The sequence below is a fragment of the Dendrobates tinctorius genome, unplaced genomic scaffold (assembly GCF_039654945.1).
Source record: "Dendrobates tinctorius isolate UK_male_01 unplaced genomic scaffold, ASM3965494v1 ptg000162l, whole genome shotgun sequence".
In the NCBI taxonomy this organism is placed as follows: Eukaryota; Metazoa; Chordata; class Amphibia; order Anura; family Dendrobatidae; genus Dendrobates; species Dendrobates tinctorius.
Window position 1 is genome coordinate 55,966,084 of NW_027361829.1, and position 22,483 is coordinate 55,988,566.

At 46.4% G+C, this 22,483-nt stretch overlaps 1 protein-coding gene across 4 annotated transcripts in view; it reads left to right on the forward strand.

Moving 5' to 3' along the window:
- HECW1 (HECT, C2 and WW domain containing E3 ubiquitin protein ligase 1) overlaps positions 1 to 22,483 on the forward strand; it is a 564,607-nt gene that overhangs the window by 181,759 nt on the left and 360,365 nt on the right. Inside the window, exon 1 of one of the 4 annotated variants that reach the window (XM_073550029.1) lies at positions 18,699 to 18,716. The exons of the other annotated variants lie outside the window; for them this stretch is intronic. The gene's annotated coding sequence lies outside the window, so the exon portion shown is untranslated. Of the gene's footprint in view, positions 1 to 18,698; positions 18,717 to 22,483 lie in introns of those variants that run through there. 4 annotated transcript variants of the gene reach the window in all.

Sequence of the window (22,483 nt, forward strand, 5' to 3'; positions counted from 1 at the left end):
ATAGTGCTCCATATGTATTAACGCTGCTGTATATTGTCACTGTATGGACCGCATATTATCCTTATCACTGGGTTTGTTCTTTCTTTTTCAGAAATGATTCATATACATTTGTGCAAAAGTGTTTGCCCCCTTCCTGATTTCCAATTCTTCTGTATGTTTGTTTCACTTAAATGTTTCAGATCACCAAACAAATGTAAATATTAGACAAAGAGAACAAAGTAAACACAAAATGTAGTTTTTATATGAAGGTCTTATTAAGGGAAAGAGAAATCCAAACCTACAGGACTCTGTGTGAAAAAGTGATTGCCCCCTAAATCTAATAACTGGTTGGGCCACCCTTAGCAGTAACAACTGCAGTCAAGCAATTGCCATAACTGGCAGTGAGTCTTTTACAACCTTCTGGAGGAATTTTGGCCCACTCATCGTTGCAGAATTGTTGTAATACAGCCACATTGGAGCTTCCCGAGCATGAACCGCCTTTTTAAGGTCATGCCACAGCATCTCAATCGAATTAAGGTCAGGACTTTGACTAGACCACGCCAAAGTCTTAATTGCTGGCGTGTTTTGGATCATTGTCAGGCTGCATAACCCAAGTGTACTTCAGCTTGAGGTCAAGAACAGATGGCTGGACATTCCCCTTCAGAATATTTTGGTAGACAGCAAAATTCATGGTTCCACTTACCACAGCAAGTCTTCCAGGTCCTGAAGAAGCAAAACAGCCCCAGACCACTATACTACCACACCATATTTTACTCTTGGTATGATGTTCATTTTCTGAAATGCTGTGTTATTTCTACATCAGATGTAATGGGACATTTACCTTCCAAAAAGTTCAACTTTTGACTCGTTAGTCCACAGATTATTCTCCCAAAAGTCTTGGGTATAATCAAGATGTTTTCTAGCAAAACTGAGACAAGCTTTTATATTCTTATTGCTCAGCAGTGGTTTTCGTCTATGAACTCTGACATGGAGGCCATTTTTGCCCAGTCTCTTTCTTAGGCTGGGATCACACTACCATGTGTGATGCGAGAAACTTGCACGAGTCTCTTGCATCAACACACGCCGGCACTCAGGACCGGAGCTGCGACTGCAGAGAAATACATACAGCCGCATGTTATGAATGGGTCACCGAGGAGGAAAACAAGACCAAGCCAAGTCACAGAAAAACAAAGAGGGGTTGTTAACTACAGGGATTGCGGACCCCTGATCCTAACCACACAACTAACAGCAGCTGTGGAGCGTACCTACGATGATTCTAGACACCTCGTCACAGCCGGAGGACTAAATAAGCCTAAAGCAAGAAAAGGGGAAATCTAAAACTGCCCCAGAGCAGACCCCAAAGGAATAGACAGCCCCCACACATGTATTGACGGTGAGACAAGATGAAAACATGAACACAGGTAGGAAAATAGGCTGAGCAAACGATGGGGCCCACACTAGCTAGGAAGGACAGGAAAGGAAAGATACTGTCTGCAATCAAGCCAAAAAACCCTACAAAAATGTCCAACACTTCTGATAGCAAAAATTCCCTGAAGTCACTAGATTTCTCCCACTATATCAGCACTCTGGCATATTCTGAGAACAGAGCAAAAAGAGGTCAATCTACTAAGGGACAAATAGCAAACTGGCACATACAGTGACATAAGAGTGGAAATTCAGCACAGCCCCAGCCAGGGCTGGCTGACCACACAAAAAACTGAATAGAGTAAACCAAATCAAATGTGAAGATTAGCAAAGATAACTTAGCTTGAGAAGGCAGGAACTGAGCTGGAAACCAAGACCTCAGGAGGCAGGAAAAAATCACCAGCATGGGAATAGGGAGTCAGCTGTCTTAAATCCAGTCTGAGACTCCAGATGTCCACTCCTCTTCCTCATTATCAGGTGGCAGGTCTCTGTTAATTAGATCAGCTTCACTACCTCCTACCACCACCAGAGGGAGCCCGGAAAGAGACCTCACAACTCCTCTGTCAGCACAATCAGCTCTCTCACCAGAAACCAGAGGCAGACCAGAAAATTAGTTCACAACACTACCCCCCCTTGAGGAGGGGTCACCGAACTCTCATCTATGCCACCAGGCCAATCAGGATGGGCCCAGTGAAAAGCACGAACCAATCTATTGGTATGAATGTCAGAGGCAGAGACCCAAGAATTATCCTCCTGGCTATAACCCTTCCATTTGACCAAATAATGGAGTCTCCGTCTAGCCAAACGAGAATCCAATATTTTTTCTACCTCATATTCCTCATTGCCTTCAACCAATACAGGGTCAGGAGGCGCCGCCATAGGAACTACTGGCTCAACAAACCTCTTCAACAGAGGTTTGTGAAATACGTTATGGATCTTAAACGTAACTGGAAGAGCCAATCGAAAAGAAACAGGATTAAGAATCTCCAAGATCTTATAAGGTCCAATAAATCTTGACTTGAACTTTGGAGACGCAACCTTCATAGAGATATTCTTTGACGACAACCAAACTATATCACCCACTTTAAACCGGGGACCAATGGTCCTATGCCGGTTGGAAAACCGCTGAGCCTTTTCCTGAGAGAGTGACAACTTATCCACCACTTGGTCCCAAATCTGCTGCATTCTCTCTACCACAGTGTCCACACCTGGGCAGGCTGAAGATTCCATTTGCCCTGAAGAAAATCGAGGATGAAACCCAAAGTTACAGAAAAAGGGCGACATCAAAGTGGCAGAACTAGCTCTATTGTTTAGCGCGAATTTGGCCAAGGGCAAAAATGAGACCCAGTTATCCTGATCAGCAGATATAAAACATCTTAAGTAGGACTTCAAAGTCTGGTTTGTTCTCTCAGTCTGCCCATTGGTCTGAGGATGAAACGCAGAGGAGAAAGATAACTGAATTCCCAGATTGGAACAAAAGGCTTTCCAGAATCTGGAAACAAACTGGACTCCTCTGTCTGACACAATGTTCTCAGGAGTCCCATGCAACCGAACCACCTGTTGTAAAAACAAGGGCACCAATTCTGTGGAAGATGGCAACTATGGGAGTGGTACAAGATGGACCATCTTAGAAAATCTATCACAAATCACCCAGATAACAGTCATTCTCTGAGAGACAGGAAGATCAGAAATAAAATCCACTGAGATATGGGTCCATGGCCTCTTGGGCACCGGCAGGGGCATCAACAACCCACTAGAGTGAGAACAGGGTTTAGACCGAGAACAAGTCCCACAGGACTGCACAAAATTCCTGACATCATGAGATAAGGCAGGCCACCAAAAAGACCGACTCACCAAATCTCTGGTACCAAAAATACCTGGATGACCAGTCAATGCGGAGCAATGAACTTCAGACATCACTCTCTTCCTCCACTGGTCAGGAACATACAATTTTCCCATAGGACAACGCTCAGGTTTATCCTCCTGAAATTCCTACAGGGCGCGTCTCAAATCGGGCAAAATGGCAGAAAGAACTACCCCCTCACCTAGGATGGTAGCAGGCTCGGTCACAATAAGAGAATCAGCAAAGAAACTCCTAGAAAGGGCGTCTGCCTTAACATTCTTAGTGCCAGGAAGAAAAGAGACCACAAAATTAAAACACGTGAAAAACAAGGCCCACCTAGCCTGTCTAGGATTCAAGCGTTTGGCCAACTCCAGATAAATTCTTGTGGTCGGTGTGGACCAAAACTTGATGTCTAGCTCCCTCCAACCAATGTCTCAACTCTTCAAATGCCCATTTCATGGCCAAGAATTCCCGATTCTCCACGTCATAGTTGCGTTCAGATGGGGAGAACTTTCGAGAAAAGAAGGCACAGGGATTCATTTTAGAAGTCACAGGATCTTTTTGGGACAAAACAGCTCCCGCACCAATCTCAGAAGCATCTGTCATGATCCCAGTGCAGATTTTTGAGCTGCACACCGGGGGTTAATGTCTGGAGCTCTGTGCAGGTTTTGACCTGCACACTTGGGGTTATTGATTGTGGCCTCTTTCTGGTTCTGGGAGAGCTTCTTAAACCCCTGGGAAGCTTCAATCCCTGCCAGTTATACTTTTGCCTTTGGCCTAGTGTGCTGACCCCCGTGTGCCTGTTTGTTGCTATAGCTTGTATATATGGTTCTGACCCGGCTCTGTTTCCCATTGTGAGTTTGCCTGTTGATTTTGTACTGCGTTATTATCTGTGTATGACTCATTGCCTGTGACCTGACTACTCTCTGCTCGCCCCTTTGGTACCTTGCAGCTATATCTGTGTGTGACTCATTGGCTACGTCCTGACTATTCTCCCTGTCTATGCCCATTGGTAACTTTGTCTCACAGTTACTCTGCTAGGAATTCTCTTGCAGCTCCTAGCTCTGTGGCGTTTAGGCCACGCCTCTAGCAGTCACGTGCTTCAGGTCCTCCGGCTCTGAAGTACGCATCTACTCGATTGCTGCCCACTCCACAGGTATCTTTGAGCACTGTTTCACTTTACTCAGGACACGCGCACTGGCTCAGTGAGCAAGTTCAGTGCGGTGTTCCTGACATTATAACTGGTCTACAATTTTTTTTTCTCTCCTCACTTCTGCAGCATGGACCCAATGTGTGCTTTATCTGAGCAGGTGAAATGCTTGACTCAGTCACTGCAGAAGCTTAGTTTGGAACGCCAAGCTCTGGCCCAGTCCCAACGGCGAGTGGTGGACTCAGTTCAGGGGGTACTTTCCACAGGCTTCCAGCAGGTGGGGAATAGAGATGTCATTTTAGTCCCACCTGAATCCCCGGTTAAATTGCCACATATATTTTCTGGTAACAAGGATGATTTCAGGGCATTTAAGGAGGGCTGTAAGCTTTTTTTTTCTTCAAGACCCCGCTCCTCTGGGGATGAGAAACAGAGGGTGTGGGTGGTGATGTCCCTGCTTAGGGGGTCCCCACAAGCCTGGGCATTCTCGCTTTCCTCTTCTGCCCCTGAGAGAATGTCTGTGGATGCGTTTTTTGAAGCCTTAGGGCTTATTTATGATGAGCCTGATAGAGTGCGGTTGGCTGAGGACAAAGTGATGAGTGTCTGTCAGGGGGATCACTCGGCCGAATGGTTCTGTACTGAATTCAGACGTTGGGCAGCGGAGATTTCCTGGAGTGATGCCGCCCTTCGGGGGCTGTTCCACAGAGGCCTGTGTGAACGTCTGAAGGATGCTTTGGCACTTCATCCTCCGCCTGACACCCTGGAGGATGCCATGGTAAAAGCGGATCGCATGGATCGCAGGCTGCGGGCTAGAGGCATTATGCAACAGGAAACGCCCTTATTCTTCAGTGGAGATGAGACCCGGACTCTTCCTATGGCTATGGAGGTGAGCGCTGTCACCTGTGAGGGAAAGGAAAGAAGACGCCGCCGTGAAAAGCAGTTGTGCTTCTATTGTGGGAAATCTGGACATTGGAAGAAGGACTGCCCCTCCTGTCCATCATCCTCCAAGATGGCGGGAAACGACTAGGTCTGGGTAGTAGTCGAGGAGGCTACCCAGACCTTCAGGTACAATTTTCCTCATGTGCAAAAATGGTGCTGCAGGTGGAACTGGAACTTGGTTATGGTCCTGTTCAGACTACTGCTTTTATTGACTGCGGTTCTGCTGTGAACCTGATTGATAGAAGGAAAGTTCTGCTCCAGCTGCTATTAAAATCTTCTTTAATGAAAAACCATTAAAACATACAATGGTGAAGACTCTCCATGTAACCACACCACAACAGAGATGACAGGCTACGCGTTTCGACCAGACGGTCTTTGTCAAAGCCCGTCTGGTCGAAACGCGTAGCCTGTCATCTCTGTTGTGGTGTGGTTACATGGAGAGTCTTCACCATTGTATGTTTTATTGGTTTTTCATTAAAGAAGATTTTAATAGCAGCTGGAGCAGAACTTTCCTTCTATGGTCTATGACATTGGTCCGCACGGAGCTCCGAGTTTCTGCGCTTGATCTCTGGTGAGCTGGCTATTTCTTTCTATTTCTATTTGAACCTGATTGATACCAAGGTTATGACTCTTAATAAGATAGGGACAGTCAGGCTTCACGATCCTGTTAAACTTGTGGCAATTGACTCATCTCCTCTTACCCAAGACGGTATCTGTTGCAGGTCTGAACTTTTTTCTCTAAAAGTGGGTTCCACTCATGTGGAGAAGCTAAGTTGTCTGGTGCTAGATAACTTGCCTGCAGGACTGGTACTGGGGATGCCTTGGCTTCAACGCCATAATCCTACCATTGATTGGGTTACAGGGGAAATCACTCAATAGGGATGCAATAATAAATGTGGTAACCGGGGACATCTTGTTAACGCTGTTAAATCCGTGTCTGTGTCGTCTGTCGATCTGGAAGGTATTCAGGAGTACCTGAAGGATTTCGAAGACGTTTTTTCCGAAAGTGAGGCTGAGGCGCTGCCACCACATAGACCCTGTGATTGTGCCACTGATTTAGTACCTGGAGCCAAGTTACCTAAGGCTCGATTGTTCAATTTGTCTGGGCCTGAGCTCTAAGCCATGAAGGAGTACATAGCTGAGAGCCTCTGCAAAGGGCTTATCAGGCCTTCTGTGTCACCTGTGGCAGCAGGGTTCTTCTTTGTGAAGAAAAAAGATGGTGGTTTGCGGCCGTGCCTCGACTTTCAGGAACTGAACAAGATAACGGTTAGGAACTCTTACCCGCTTCCCCTCATCCCAGACTTATGTAACCAGTTAGCTGGGGCCCAATGGTTCTCCAAGTTAGATCTGCGGGGGGCCTACAATCTGATAAGGGTTCGAGAAGGGGACGAGTGGAAAACGGCTTTCCTCACATCAGAAGGACTCTTTGAGAACCTGGTAATGCCATTTAGGTTAACTAATGCACCCGCTATTTTCCAAAATTTCATCAATGTTGTGTTTTCTGATCTGATAGGCCATTTTGTTATTATTTATTTGGATGATATTTTGGTGTATTCCCCGGACAGTCAATCTCACTTGCAACATCTAAAGACAGTTCTCCAGAGACTCAGGGAGAACCAATTGTTTGCTAAATTGGAAAAATGTTCGTTTCTTTTACAGGAGCTGTCTTTTATGGGGTTGATTGTGTCCTGTGAGGGGTTTCGTATGGATCCTAAGAAGGTGCTGGCGATCGCTGACTGGGTTCAGCCTCGAGATCTCAAGGGACTCCAGTGCTTCTTAGGTTCTTCGAACTATTACCGGAGATTCATTAATGGTTTCTCACAAGTGGTTAAACCACTCACGGATCTTACCCAGAAGGGAGCTGATGTAAAAAATTGGTCTGTACTCGCTAAGGAATCCTCAACGATTAAGAAATGTTTCATGTCTGCCCCGGTGTTGGTACAACCTGACCCGTCCAAACCATTCATTGTGGAGGTGGATGCTTCTGAAGTGGGGGTGGGGGCTGTGCTGTCCCAGGGTCCGGCCACCCTTACCAATCTCAAACCCTGTGCCTTCTTCTCCAAGAAGTTCTCTTCAGCTGAGAAAAACTATGATGTAGGCAATAGAGAACTTCTTGCCGTCAAGCTGGCGTTTGAGGAATGGAGGCACTTTTTGGAAGGGGCGGCTCACCCTATCACGGTTGTCACGGATCACAAAAATTTGGCATACCTTGAATCTGCTAAGAGGCTTACTCCTAGACAGGCCCGTTGGTCACTTTTTTTTCATGATTTCAGTTCTCAATTACTTTTTGACCGGGGTCCAAAAATGTCAAAGCGGATGCGCTGTCCAGAAGTTTTGATCCAGTGTCTCCCCCTGAGCCGCCGTCCTCCATTCTTCCCCCAGGGGTGGTAGTGGCGGGGGTCTCAACTGAGTTGGAACAAGAAATCCTAAGGGCTCAGGCCCTAGCTCCGGCAACCAGGCCAGGCGATAAACTGTTTGTTTCAGATTCATTGCGGCCTAGACTTCTGCAGGAGTTTCATGATTCTAGGCTGAGTGCTCATCCAGGTATCACGGCCACTAGAGAGGCAGTAGCCAGGGGTTTTTGGTGACCTTCATTAAGGTCCGATGTCAAGGAATTTGTTTCTGCTTGTGGCATGTGTGCCCGTTCCAAAAGCTCGCATAACCGACCGGCTGGGGAACTCATATCTTTACCGGTTCCTGATAGGCCATGGACTCATCTTTCCATGGATTTTATTACCGGCCTTCCACCTTCCAGGGGCAATACCATGATCTGGGTGGTGGTGGATAGGTTTTCTAAACAGGCCCATTTCATTCCCTTGGCAGCATTACCTTCAGCAGAAACTTTGTCAAGATTGTTTGCGCAGCATGTGGTCCGATTGCATGGGGTACCCCTGAATGTTGTGTCTGACAGAGGTGTGCAGTTTGTGTCCAAATTTTGGAGGGCGTACTGTATGAAATTGGGCATCTCACTCTCCTTCTCGTCGGCATATCACCCGGAGAGCAAAGGTCAGACAGAACGCACCAATCAATCCCTGGAACAAATTCTCAGGTGTCTGACCTCCGCCAGACAGGAGGATTGGTGTGATGCGTTACCGTTGGCTGAATTCGCTTTTAACAACCGGGTGAGTCAGTCCACCAACATGTCCCCATTGCTGATTAACTATGGCTTTAATCCGCATTTTGGGGAGTTTTCTCGGGTGGATTCCGGTTGTCCAGGAGCAGAGGGGTCCATTCAGCGGTTAAAAAACCTCTGGGCTGAAGTTCGGCGTAATATCTCTCGAGCCCAGGGGAGATACAAATATTTTGCGGACAAAAAGAGAGCCTCGGGAGACATTTTTCAGGTGGGAGAGAAGGTTTGGCTCTCCACACGTAACATCAACTTAAAGGTTCCAATCAGTTAAGTTGGGACCAAAGTTCACTGGTCCGTACGAGATTATGGAGATAGTCAACCCTGTGGCATATAGGTTGCGTCTCCCCGCCTCCTTAAAAATATCTAATGTGTTACATAAGTTTCTTGAAACCCGCAGGATCTGTCAAAGAGAACTCTGAGACTATTGTTCCTCCAGTGTTGGTGGAGGGTCAATTGGAGTATGAGGTCGGACAAATTTTGGACTCTCGGCCCATGCGCCGCTCTTTGCAGTAGCTGGTCCACTGGAAGGGATATGGACCAGAAGAGCGCTCATGGGACCCTGCTCGCTCGGTACATGCAGATCGCCTGGTTCGGGCTTTCCATGCCAAGTACCCGGGGAAGCCTGGGGGTCCAGAGTGTGACGTCCGCCTGCGGGTCTGGGCTGCAGCCAGGCAACACCCCAAGAAACGATGATACCCTTTACCCCTATACAGGGATCTGGATTTATAGCAGAGCCCAGGAGGCGCTGTCTGAATAGGAGTAGTGACCAGAGCAGGATGGTTGCCAGAAAGGTGTTCCAATACGGGACACAAACGTGGAGATATGCGAGTCTAAACCAGTCGGGCAGCAATGGTACAAAAACGGTAGACAGAAGCAGAGTCAGATTCAGGCCGAGAGTCATAAACCAGGAGAGTAGAAGAGGTACAGAATCGTTAGGCAGAAGCAGAGTCAGATTCAGGCCGAAAGTCATAAACCAGGAGAGTACCAGAGGTACAGAATCGTTAGGCAGAAGGAGAGTCAGAAGTCCAGGCCAAAGTCAGTCAGTCAGAAAGTAATTCACACAGTAACACACAGGGGAACCAAGAATATATCCGGTGGCTTGCAAGACCAGTCCCAAGGTATTTCAGGGATTAGGTCACCCCTCATACGTTCCTGGACTTATGATGTCATCAGTACCGCCCCCAGGACCAGGCCAGATGGAGATGCAGTAACCTCTTGATGACTGACAGAGGGGTGGAGCCTGCGTCCACCAGATGCCTGCGCAGGTGCCCTTACTCTGTCAGGACCATAACTCCCGGGCAAGCCATGGCGCCTCCTAGTGACCGCGACAGGAGCAGCAGACCCAGAATTTAACGGCGACGTGACAGACCGGCGCCTCCTAGAGGCTAAAGCCGGGACAGTAGGCTCTGAGCCTGACGTGACAGAACCACGGCCCCTTCCAGTGGCCGAGGCAGGAACAGCCGTCCCTGAGTCTGACGATAAAGTGGCGGTCCGGCGCCTCCTAGTGGCCGCGACCGGAACAGCAGGCCCTAAGTCTGGCGGAAACGTGACACAGAGGCCCCCCGTTGAGAGGGGGGTACTGTCATGATCACAGTGCAGGTTTTTGAGCTGCACACCGGGGGTTAATGTCTGGAGCTCTGTGCAGGTTTTGACCTGCACACTTGGGGTTAATGATTGTGACCTCTTTCTGGTTCTGGGAGAGCTTCTTAAACCCCTGGGAAGCTTCAATCCCTGCCAGATATACTTTTGCCTTTGGCCTAGTGTGCTGTCCCCCGTGTGCCTGTTTGTTGCTATAGCTTGTTTATATGGTTCTGACCCGGCTCTGTTTCCCGTTGTGAGTTTGCCTGTTGATTTTATACTGCGTTATTATCTGTGTATGACTCATTGCCTGTGACCTGACTACTCTCTGCTCGCCCCTTTGGTACCTTGCAGCTATATCTGTGTGTGACTCATTGGCTACATCCTGACTATTCTCCCTGTCTATGCCCATTGGTAACTTTGTCTCGCAGTTACTCTGCTAGGAATTCTATTGCAGCTCCTAGCTCTGTGGCGTTTAGGCCACGCCTCTAGCAGTCACATGATTCAGGTCCTGCGGCTCTGAAGTACGCATCTTCTCGGTTGCTGCCTGCTCCACAGGTATCTTTGAGCACTGTTTCACTTTACTCAGGACACGCGCACTGGCTCAGTGAGCAAGTTCAGTGCGGTGTTCCTGACAGCATCTCCACCTGAAATGGAAGTGAGACATCAGGTTGCCGCAAAACCGGAGCAGAAGTGAATCTCCACTTAAGCTCCTGAAATGCCGAGACAGCCTCTGGAGACCAATTCAGCACATCAGCGCCCTTCTTGGTCAGATCAGTCAGTGGTTTGACAATACCAGAAAAATTACCAATAAATTTACAATAGAAATTAGCAAAACCCCAAAACTTCTGGAGAGCCTTCAAAGAAATGGGCTGAACCCAATCATAAATGCCCTGTACCTTGGCCGGGTCCATTTCAATAGTCGACGGAGACAAAATAAATCCCAAAAATGAAATCCTCTGTACACCAAAGAGGCATTTCGATCCCTTAACAAACAGGGAATTTTCCCTCAAAATCCGGAACACAGTCCGGACATGTTCCACATGAGAATCCCAATCACTGGACAAGATCAAAATATCATCCAGATAGATGATCAAAAACTTATCCACAAAGTCCCGGAAAATATCATTCATAAAAGATTGGAAGATAGAAGGGGCATTACTGAGCCCAAAAGGCATCACCAGGTACTCAAAATGTCCCTCCGGAGTATTAAACGCCGTCTTCCATTCATCCCCGTGCTTGATGCGAATAAGATTATACACCCCCTTGAGCTCAAGCTTAGTAAACCAGCAGGCACTTTTAACTCTGGAGAATAAATCAGACATCAGGGGTAACGGATACTGATATATAAGCGTCATCTTGTTAAGGGAACGATAGTCAATACAAAGTCTTAATGAACCATCTTTCTTGGCAACAAAAAAACCCCCAGCACCTAAGGGTGAAGAGGATGGTCTAATATGACCCTTCTCCAACGACTCCTTAATATAGGATCGCATAGCATCATGTTCGGGTACTGATAAGTTGAAAAGCCGACCCTTGGGAAATTTACACCCAGGCATCAACTCAATTGCACATTCATAACACCTATGAGGAGGCAAAGACGCAGACTTACTCTCACTAAATACATCAGAAAAATCAGCCAAATAATCAGGAATTTCATGAGACTGAGGAGAGGTGGTGAAAACAGGAGTGTCCCTAAGAACACACTGACAACCCCAACTCACCACAGACACAGATTTCCACTCCAAAACTGGATTATGGAGTTTGCAACCAGGGAAAACCCAGAACAATAGTATCATGCAATGTTGTGAGTTCATTTTCCCCTTCACCATTGAGGTCTGATGAACTCAATCTTCTGGTGAAGGAAGGTAGTGAGGCTGATTACCAAGCACCTGAGCAGGATGATGATGACTGGGTGACTGTAATTGCTGACTGGATATAAGGCAGCCGACGCCCTTCTGCCTTGTTGGTGATTTCTCAGAGGGATTCTAGGAGACCAGTCTGATTCCTGCTCCACAAAAGCTAAGTTTTCTGCTCTGCTTTTTGCATTTGTGTTTTGGTTTTGTTTTGCCTTGTTTTTCTGGATTTCTGCCATCCCCTTCTGGGGTGAGCTGAATTCCTTTTTGCTCTGTCTTCAGAAAATACCTGAGTACTGATATAGTCTTTTTGAAGCCTAGCGTCTTCAGGGCTTTTTTCCCTATCAGTCTGTTGGCTCTTGTTTTGATAGGGTTTTGGCGGATTACAGACAGCAGCTTTTCTATCCTGTCCTATTTAGTTAGCTTGGGCCCCATCATTTGCTCAACCTATCTTTCTATCTGTGTGAATGTTTTTTCATCTTGCTTCACCGTCATTATATGTTGGGGGCTGCCTATTACTTTGGGGTCTGCTCTGGGGCAGTTTAGATTTCCCTTTCTGTCTTTAGGCTATTTAGTTCTCCGGCTGTGATCGAGGGGTCTAGGGCACCGTAGGAACCCCCCACGGCTACTGCTAGTTGTTGTTGATAGGTTCAGGGGTCTGCAATCCGATAGCTGCCAACTTCTCTGGTTTTCTGGACTTAGCTAGTATTTCTGTTTTTGCCTGTCTTAAATCCAGTCTGAGACTCCAGATGTCCACTCCTCTTCCTCATTATCAGGTGGCTGGTCTCTGCTAATTAGATCAGCTTCCCTACCTCCTGCCACCACCAGAGGGAGCCCGGAAAGAGACCTCACAACTAGAGTTGAGCGACTTTGGTCGGATCGGGTTTCGTGAAACCCGAATGAAACAAAATAAGTTTCAGATGAAACTCGTCCGACTAGAGCAAAACAAAGTCGGAGTTTCGTCCGAAACCCGACCCCAATGCAAGTCAATGGGAAATAAAAGTCGGACGAAACTCCGACTTTTTTTGCTCTAGTCGGACGAGTTTCATCTGAAACTTATTTTGTTTCATTCGGGTTTCACGAAACCCGATCCGACCAAAGTCGCTCAACTCTACTCACAACTCCTCTGTCAGCACAACCAGCTCCCTCACCAGAAACCAGAGGCAGACCAGAAAATGAGTTTACAACAGCCACAGCTCCGGTCCTGAGTGCCGGCGGCAGCGCCGGTTGTTGATGCTGGAGACTTGTGCAAGTTTCTTGCATCACATACGGTAGTGTGATCCAGGCCTTGTGGTGGAGTCATGAACACTGACCTTAACTGAGGCAAAAAAGGCCTGCAGTTCTTTGGATGCTGTTGTGAGTTCTTTTTTGACCTCTTGCATGAGTTGTCGCTATGCTTTTGGGGTAATTTGGGTCGGCCAGCCACTCCTGTGAAGGTTCACCACTGTTCCATGTTTTTGCCATTTATGGATAATGACTCTCACTGTGGTTCACTGGAGTCTCAAAGTATTAGAAATGGGTTTATAACCTTTTCCAGACTGAGATCTCAATTCCTTTGCTTCTCATTTGTTCCAGAATTTATTAGTATCATGATGTCTAGCTTTTGAAGATCTTTTGGTCTACTTCACTTTGTCAGACAGGTCCTATTTAAGAGATTCTTGAATTAGAACAGGTGTGGCAGTAATCAGGCCTGGATGTGGCTAGGGAATTTGAACTCAGCTTCTCAAAGAAGTGATAAACCACAGTTAATTTATGTTTTAAAGAGGGGGGCAATCACTTTTTTACACAGGGCACTGTAGATTTGGATTCTTTTTCCCCTTAATAATAGATCTTCATTTCAAAACTGCATTTTGTGTTTACTTTTTGTCTTTATCTAATATTTAAATTTGTTTGGTGATCTAAAACATTTAAGTGTGATAAACATGCAAAAAAATAGGAAATCAGGAAGGGGGCAAATATGTTTTCATACAACTGAAATTTTTGCTTTTACTGAATGCTAGGTGTTCTACAAGAGTCATGGACAGGTATTGTACATGGCTAAAGTCTCCATTCACATTATACTAAAGTCAACCAAACTTATCAGTCTCAGCGGTAACAAATTACTATCTAATGTTTATGGGGCTTCCCAACCTTCCCCTGACATCGGAAATTGAAACGCCTAGTCGTTTTGTCTTAGGGAAGAGCTAGGTGGCCATAGAACTCGGACAAGGATCGCAACGTAATGCTTTCCCAATGACTACATGTATTTCTATGCAGCTGTTATGATCGGGTTGGGAGAAGCACCGGGCAGTCCTAATATTGTGTTGCGATCATCGTTCAAGCTACAGTTGTGGCCAAAAGTATTGACATCCCTGCAATTCTGTCAGATAATACTCAGCTTCTTACTGAAAATGAATGCAAACACAAATTCTTTGGTATTATTATCTTCATTTAATTTGTCTTACATGAAAAAACACAAAAAGAATTGTCTTAAAGCCAAATTGGATATAATTCCACACCAAACATAAAAAAGAGGGTGGACAAAAGTATTGCCACTGTTTGAAAAATCATGTGATGCTTCTCTAATTTGTGTTATTAACAGCACCTGTAACTTACCTGTGGCACCTAACAGGTGTTGGCAATAACTAAATCACACTTGCAGCCAGTTGACATGGATTAAAGTTGACTCAACCTCTGTCCTTGTGTGTACCACATTGAGCATGGAGAAAAGAAAGAAGACCAAAGAACTGTCTGAGGACTTGAGAAACCAAATTGTGAGGAAGCATGAGCAATCTCAAGGCTACAAGTCCATCTCCAAAGACCTGAATGTTCCTGTGTCTACCGTGCGCAGTGTAATCAAGAAGTTTAAAGCCCATGGCACTGTGACTAATCTCCCTAGATGTGGATGGAAAAGAAAAATTGACAAGAGATTTCAACGCAAGATTGTGCGGATGTTGGATAAAGAACCTCGACTAACATCCAAACAAGTTCAAGCTGCCCTGCAGTCCGAGGGTACAACAGTGTCAACCCGTGCTATCCGTCGGCGTCTGAATGAAAAGGGACTGTATGGTAGGAGAACCAGGAAGACCCCACTTCTTACCCCGAGACCTAAAAAAGCCAGGCTGGAGTTTGCCAAAACTTACCTGGAAAAGCCTAAAACGTTTTGGAAGAATGTTCTCTGGTCAGAATAGACAAAAGTAGAGCTTTTTGGGCAAAGGCATCAACATAGAGTTTACAGGAGAAAAAAAAGAGGCATTCAAAGATAAGAACACGGTCCCTACAGTCAAACATGGCGGAGGTTCCCTGATGTTTTGGGGTTGCTTTGCTGCCTTTGGCATGGCACTGGACTGCTTGACCGTGTGCATGGCATTATGAAGTCTGAAGACTACCAACAAATTAATTTTGCAGCATAATGTAGGGCCCAGTGTGAGAAAGCTGGTTCTCCCTCAGAGGACATGGGTCTTCCAGCAGGACAATGACCCAAAACACACTTCAAAAAGCACTAGAAAATGGTTTGACAGAAAGCACTGGAGACTTCTAAGGTGGCCAGCAATGAGTCCAGACCAGAATCCCATAGAACACCTGTGGAGAGATCTAAAAATGGCAGTTTGGAGAAGGCACCCTTCAAATATCAGGGACCTGGAGCAGTTTGCCAAAGAAGAATGGTCTAAAATTCCAGCAGAGTATTGTAAGAAACTCATTGATAGTTACCGGAAGCGGTTGGTTGCAGTTATTTTGGCTAAAGGTTGTGCAACCAAGTATTAGGCTGAGGGTGCCAATACTTTGGTCTGGCCCATTATTGGAGTTTTGTGTGAAATGATCAATGTTTTGCTCTTTGCTTCCTTCTCTTTTGTGTTTTTTCATTTAAGACAAATTAAATTAAGATAATAATACCAAAGAATTTGTGTTTGCAATCATTTTCAGGAAGAAACTGAGTATTATCTGACAGAATTGCAGGGGTGTCAATACTTTTGGCCACAACTGTATACCACTAACTGACTCTTCCCTTACGTAGAGATACTTTCCCTATTGAAAATGCATTTACGCTTGGGTGTGATGAAAAATTATGTATATGGAAGATCTGGGGAAGAGAGTTGAAGGTTGAACTAACATTTGGCTTACAGCTATCTAAGATGTTTGAGCTCTTAAGACTCTGTTTATGACAGACTCCATAGTCACCAAGTGCTCTGAATTTCTCTAGGCCAAAAGTTATGAGGTTTATGTAAACTCCACTCAAATGTAGGCATTATGGGTGAGAACAGGGGGCATTACCGGTAGTGATAGATATGTTCCTACAAGAAATTGGGTGAAGCTTAAACGTCCGCAGAAATGTTATCAACTATACAGAAGCTTCAAACACTGAGATCTATTGTATAATTGATTAAAATGGAATATAAAACACCCACTTGACTCATAAATGTGTGTTTGGGTTCTGTCAAGGTTTTTGTCGATCTGACAGCAATATTAATCATGCAAAAGTTTTGGCACCCTCATTAGTCCACATTCACACGTTTATCATTGTGATGGACTCAGCTCCTGCTGAGCACATTTTTTAAGTGGACCCTCTGGGTCATGGCACCCACCCACCGAGGGCGAGCTTACCTTGTGAGAATCCACCCCCTATACAGGGAGTGTCAGGGGCAAGACCAAGGGGGTGAGCCACCACGACTGCTGGGATCAGACGGCCGGCTCAGGGGACACTAGACGAGTGTCTGACGACAAGGACGAGCAGGAAGCAAGACGAGACAAGACGTAGGTGCAAGGTAACTTCTTTAGGATAACTCAGGATCACATACAGTGTAAACAAGCAAAACGTGCAAGGTGCGTGCGTGGGCACGCCAAGGTCCATAGCATGGTACGTGCCAGGTGGCACGCCTAGGTACAGGTAACGGCACGATGGCATCAGACTCCAGACTGCTGGCAACGATCGACATCATCAAGGCATCAGGCTGCGGACATCAGCTCCGGACGTCAGGCCGCAGTCATCCAGCTCATGATCTCTGGCAGCGATCGGCAGGTTCCGAGCATCCGGCAGGCAAACCAGGTTCCAGGCAAGGAAGCACGACAGATATCCGGGCATGGTGCGTGATAGGGAACACGCCGAGGTCCAAGGCTAGGTGCGTGTGTAGGGGACACGCCAGGGTTCAAAGCTAGGTGCGTGTGTAGGGGACACGCCAGGGTTCAAAGCTAGGTGCGTGTGTAGGGGACACGCCAGGGTTCAAAGCTAGGTGCGTGTGTAGGGGACACGCCAGGGTTCAAAGCTAGGTGCGTGTGTAGGGGACACGCCAGGGTTCAAAGCTAGGTGCGTGTGTAGGGGACACGCCAGGGTTCAAAGCTAGGTGCGTGTGTAGGGGACACGCCAGGGTTCACAGACGAGACAGGGTGCGTGTGTGGAGACACGCCAAGGCATGAGACAGAGTGCGAGTGTAGACACACGCCAAGGCACGAGACAGAGTGCGTGTGTAGAGACACGCCAAGGCACAAGGTACGAGACAGAGTGCTGAGCGTGCAAAGGGCACGCCAGGGTCAGGTGAGGCAGAGTCCTGCGCGTGCAGAGAGGCACGCCAGGAACAGGGTTCAAGGACCAGGCAAGACAGGAATCAGAGCAGAGCAAAGTTAACAAAGAGTTGTGCAAAAGTAGCAAGAAAAGGCACAGTGCAAGGGAGCACGGAGACCACGGCTGGGAGCGCCGGCAGGTGGTACTGACGATGGCAGTTGCAGGCGGGCACGACGAAAGGCGGCACCGCCGCGGGGCCACGCAGCTAGACCACTATAGCACTGGACGGGGCACGGCTGAGGCACACAGGCGAGCACGGCTAGAGGCGGCACGGCTGAGGCACACCAGGCAGGCACAGACGACCAGGCACGTGCACGGAGGCACGGAGCCACAAGGCAGGGCTAGGCAAAGACACAGGACAGAGACACGTACAGACAGTACGGCAAAGCCTAGAGCGAAAAGTGCAAGGGTGCACGAAACATCAGGGACAATACAAAGAACAAGGCAGAGACATGCGCATGCAAAGAGCATGCCAGGGACAGGGACAGTCTAGCAGCGGAGCGTAGGCCGAAGCCCAGAGCCGGGCCAAGGAAGGACCTTGGGACTAGACAGAGCACAGAGCGAGGCCTGCACGTGTAGAGACACGCCAGGGACAGGGTACACAGGCGAGGCAGAGTCCTGCGCGTGCAGAGAGGCACGCCAGGGACAGGCGAGGCAGAGTCCTGCGCGTGCAGAGAGGCACGCCAGGGACAGAAACAGAGGCAGGGTACCTGAAGCCACAAAGCAGAGCGAGACATGACACAAGGACAGAAACAGAGCAAACAAGGACTACAAGGCAAAGCAGAGCAGGGACAGAACATGGCACGAGAGACAACACAAGACACGGCACAAGACAAGAGAAGGAATACGAGCACGGAGCGTGTGCAGAGATGCACGACAGAGCAGAGTGCAAGGGCACAGAATAGAGGGAGCGCCCCACAGACCAAACAGCCATGCAGGGACACCACACAATACTCAGGCCCTGAGCATAGGAAGGGGCGGCCTGATATAGGGCATAGCACCTCCTCTTCCAGGTCAGGACCAGGGCAGCACTTCCGGGTTCAGATCCACAGGATAACAGAGCACAGTCACATGATCAGAGTTCCAGACATGACGAGACGACTGCAGATCCAGTGCTGAAACCTAGACAGGTCACATGATCAGAGTTCTAGACATGACGAGATGATTGCCGAACCAGACAGTGCAGGATCTAGGCAGGAACACATGATCAGGAATCCTAGACATGACGAGAAGATCACAGAAGGCAGAGCAGAAACGCAGGCATCCTGCAGCTCAGACATGAGGTGAGTGTGCACACTGCTCTAGTGAACATGCAGGACAGCAGACAAGATATGCACATGCACATCGCTCCAGGAGTTCTTGAGACAAAACAGACATGGCAGGCATGACAATCATTTGGTGAGTTTTTTACCTCAGTATTTATAAGCCAAAACCAGGAGTGAAACAATCAGAGGAAAAGTATAATAGTAACACATCACCACTTCTGTATTATCATCCACTCCTGGTTTTGCATTACAAATACTGAGGTAAAATACTGACCAAATACTGAACGTGTGAATGTGGCCTTATAGTGGTAGTACTCACAGTTGATAACTATACCTTCTTTATTGCTGACCCTTCTGCTCCTTACCTATTCCGTGCATATTAGCTGTCAAGAATTGTGTGAGACTCACACAGATAACAGTGTTTGTCAAACCTTATGAATTGGTATATCATTTCACAATAAGCCCTTCACTAGAAGAGAGTGGTGACAGGAGCTTTAAAACATAGACTTACTGTACAAAAAGGCAATTTCACAGCAAGAATCCATCCTGGTGGCCTAACTTCCAAAATGATCTAGCTCCCACTCTGAATTTGACTGGTAAATTGCAATCTACTGTTCACCAGCACTGGTTATCACTGTTGTATGCTAAATATAACAAATAATAATAGTTTAATCTGTACAATGTGCATATAATAGCTGATTATTGTCAGAATTCTAATGAATTTTGTAACAATTTGAAAACCCAACTCCAGTCATGGCCCAGATAGAGTGAAGGGTCTTAGGATGAGTTATTTATTTCTATGACAAGGCATCTGAATGGAAATCAGTGTGCCAAATATATAATAAAATAATCATATAGTATTAGCAAAAAGCAATATAAAAATTTTTTTATTCATATATTTGGTAAGAACCTGGACCCTAGATTTATAGTCCTATTTGGTGTGTGCGACAAAATAAAAAAATAATAAAGACTGCTTTTTTTGCCTAAATAAAAATGAATATAAATGAAACAGTAATATAAACATACAAAAAAATTATACCTGCATAAAATGCAGATCATCCTGCAAAAAAAAGAAATTATGGTACTGGAGGCTAAAAGGGCCACTGACCTTAAAGGGTTCAGTTAAATTCTAAAATTATTAGACAATGGCACATTTTTTTGTATAAAGTGGCAAATGCATAATTCACAGCCAAAAGAAATGTTACAAATGTGCCTTTGGTCCTTTATCTGTGATGTTCAGACAGAAAACCAGCCATAGCATTTTGCTCAGTGAAGGTGCTGTTATTATCTAGTATCTGCGGCCTGTGACCGGAGAGCAGGACTCCGATGTCTGACAGCGCGCTGCATGGAATATATTCTCTCCGGGGAAGGACTTTTGTTCCCACACTGAGCTATAATTTATCATCATGCTTAGTAATTCACACAGATTATGTTTGTTTCACACCACTCACTGTATCTGTTTTTTCCCTGTCCTTCCCCCCAGCTAAAGCGAAAATTATTCTTCTAAAAAACAGCATTTCTGACAAATTATATAAAATATGGAAACAACAAACTCAGTCATTGGTGATACAAATAATTATAATCAATGTGTTGTCTAAATCCTTGGTATTGCATTGTGAATTTCTTATCTTTGGCACTCAGCAGATGTGTGTTTGGCTACAGTGATATGACCGGACTTATCCCCTATGTTTCGGCTAGTCCCATAGACAACAAATGACATGCGCATTTCAATTCCATCCAGGTCATGTCTGCAGATTCCGGTTCTCAAGGTTGTAAAGCACCGATCTCAGGATCGCTGAGGGTCCCAGCAGCCTTTGCCCCAGTGAACAGCAAGCTGCTCCCTATCCCACGCATAGGGGATAACTGAACTTTTGGGGGGAATGATCCTTTAACTTGGACTAAAGTTACATGATATACAAAAATATAAGTAAATATATCCAAATTCGGTAATAAATGGCTTTCTTCTTTAATACATCATGTGTATTTAAACACAGTCCAATTTTTTTTCTATGCAAAAATATGGATGTCTATATAAGACATTAAATATTAATTGCCTAAACTTAGGAAAGGTCATCACATCACTGGGGAGTTGATACCTTATATTATGAGCTTTGGCAGCAGCTGGAGAGAAACAGCGTGCAGTCCGTAGTGGCCGTTTCCTGGTACTGCCTCTCAGCATCTATTGAAGTGAATGGAAGATGAGTTGCAGTACCCAGGAATGGCAACTATGTGGTGTACTGAGCTGAGATGTTGTGGGTTCATACATTGCTTGCATCCAGCCACTCCCAGCACTGATAACAGCTGGTCGGTATTGGTGCTTGTTGTCCGCCCTATTCTTTTGCCTTTGACCATCTACCACAAGGACAGGTGATTTAGATCACAATACGGGACCACACATTTACAGTTAGGTCCATATATATTTGGACAGAGACAACATTTTTCTAATTTTGGTTCTAGACATTACCACAATGAATTTTAAACAAAACAATTCAGATGCAGTTGAAGTTCAGACTTTCAGCTTTCATTTGAGGGTATCCACATTAAAATTGGATGAAGGGTTTAGGTGTTTCAGCTCCTTAACATGTGCCACCCTGTTTTTAAAGGGACCAAAAGTAATTGGACAATTGAGTCCAAGGCTATTTCATGGACAGGTGTGGGCAATCCCTTCGTTATGTCATTCTCAATGTTGTCTCTGTCCAAATATATATGGACCTAGCTGTAATTAGAAAATGTTAATATCAGCCAGAAAACAGTGAAAAATGAAATCAGTTAGTTGCAAGAACAGTTAACTCTTCAGTCCTTGCATTACCGATAGACAGACTTTACTAGGGGTAAGGCCACATAACACAGTTGAAACCCAGATGTGATGAAGTTGAAATGTCATGCAGTTGTCACATTCAAGCATAGTTTGCACTGGGTATATTTTTGTAGGGAAGGTGACCTGACGGACGGACGGACTAGTCAGAGTGAAGAAAGATAGGTTTGCACAGTGTAGGTAGGAGACAGTGATTACAGTGGGGAAACAACTAGAAAAGTGTAGTGGACGTGCAGTACCTTGGGATGACCATTAGATGGCAGGGTGGAGTGTGAGCAAAGGACTTTACAGCAGCTTAGGGCTTTAGAAACCGTTGGTCATGGGGGGCGTGGTGACAGTTAGTGACAGTTTCAAGGAACCGGGGAAGTTATAAATTCTGAGGGAGGGTTCCAGAAGGTTCCAGTCCCCAGGGGGAGCCCAGGTGACAGGAGGACTTCGCCAGTCTGTGTGCCCTGAGGAGAATCCGACCAGGGGGACTGAGGAGAAGAAACGTCAGGGGGTGGTCCTGACAGGGAAGGACCGCAGCAGAGACAAGGCTCTGGGTGGAAGACACCGTATGTGTTACGACGAAACTGATTAGTAAAGTGCTGTTGGTGTACGGGCCTAAGGCGGCCACAGTAACCGAGCTGTCAGGATTGTCACAGTGTGAGACGGGACGTGACGTGTAAGTACGTCCCTTGTGTAACATACGGTGTTGAAGCGGCCCTGAACACGGAGGGCAGAGAGAGATATCGCGGTGTACCGCGAGGACCGTCAGTCGGACGGTGAGCAATAAACTTGGACCTGTTGCACCCAGAATCTGCCTCATCGTGTCTGTTATCATCTCTGCGCGGTAAGAAGTGGGACCACCCCCTATCACCCCCCAGCTCGGCACCCCACCACCGACCCTACATTTTCACTACATATCCAAATTTAATAGACCAAATTAATCAATGTTGAATACCCCTAATAATGGCTCTGCTTATCAACA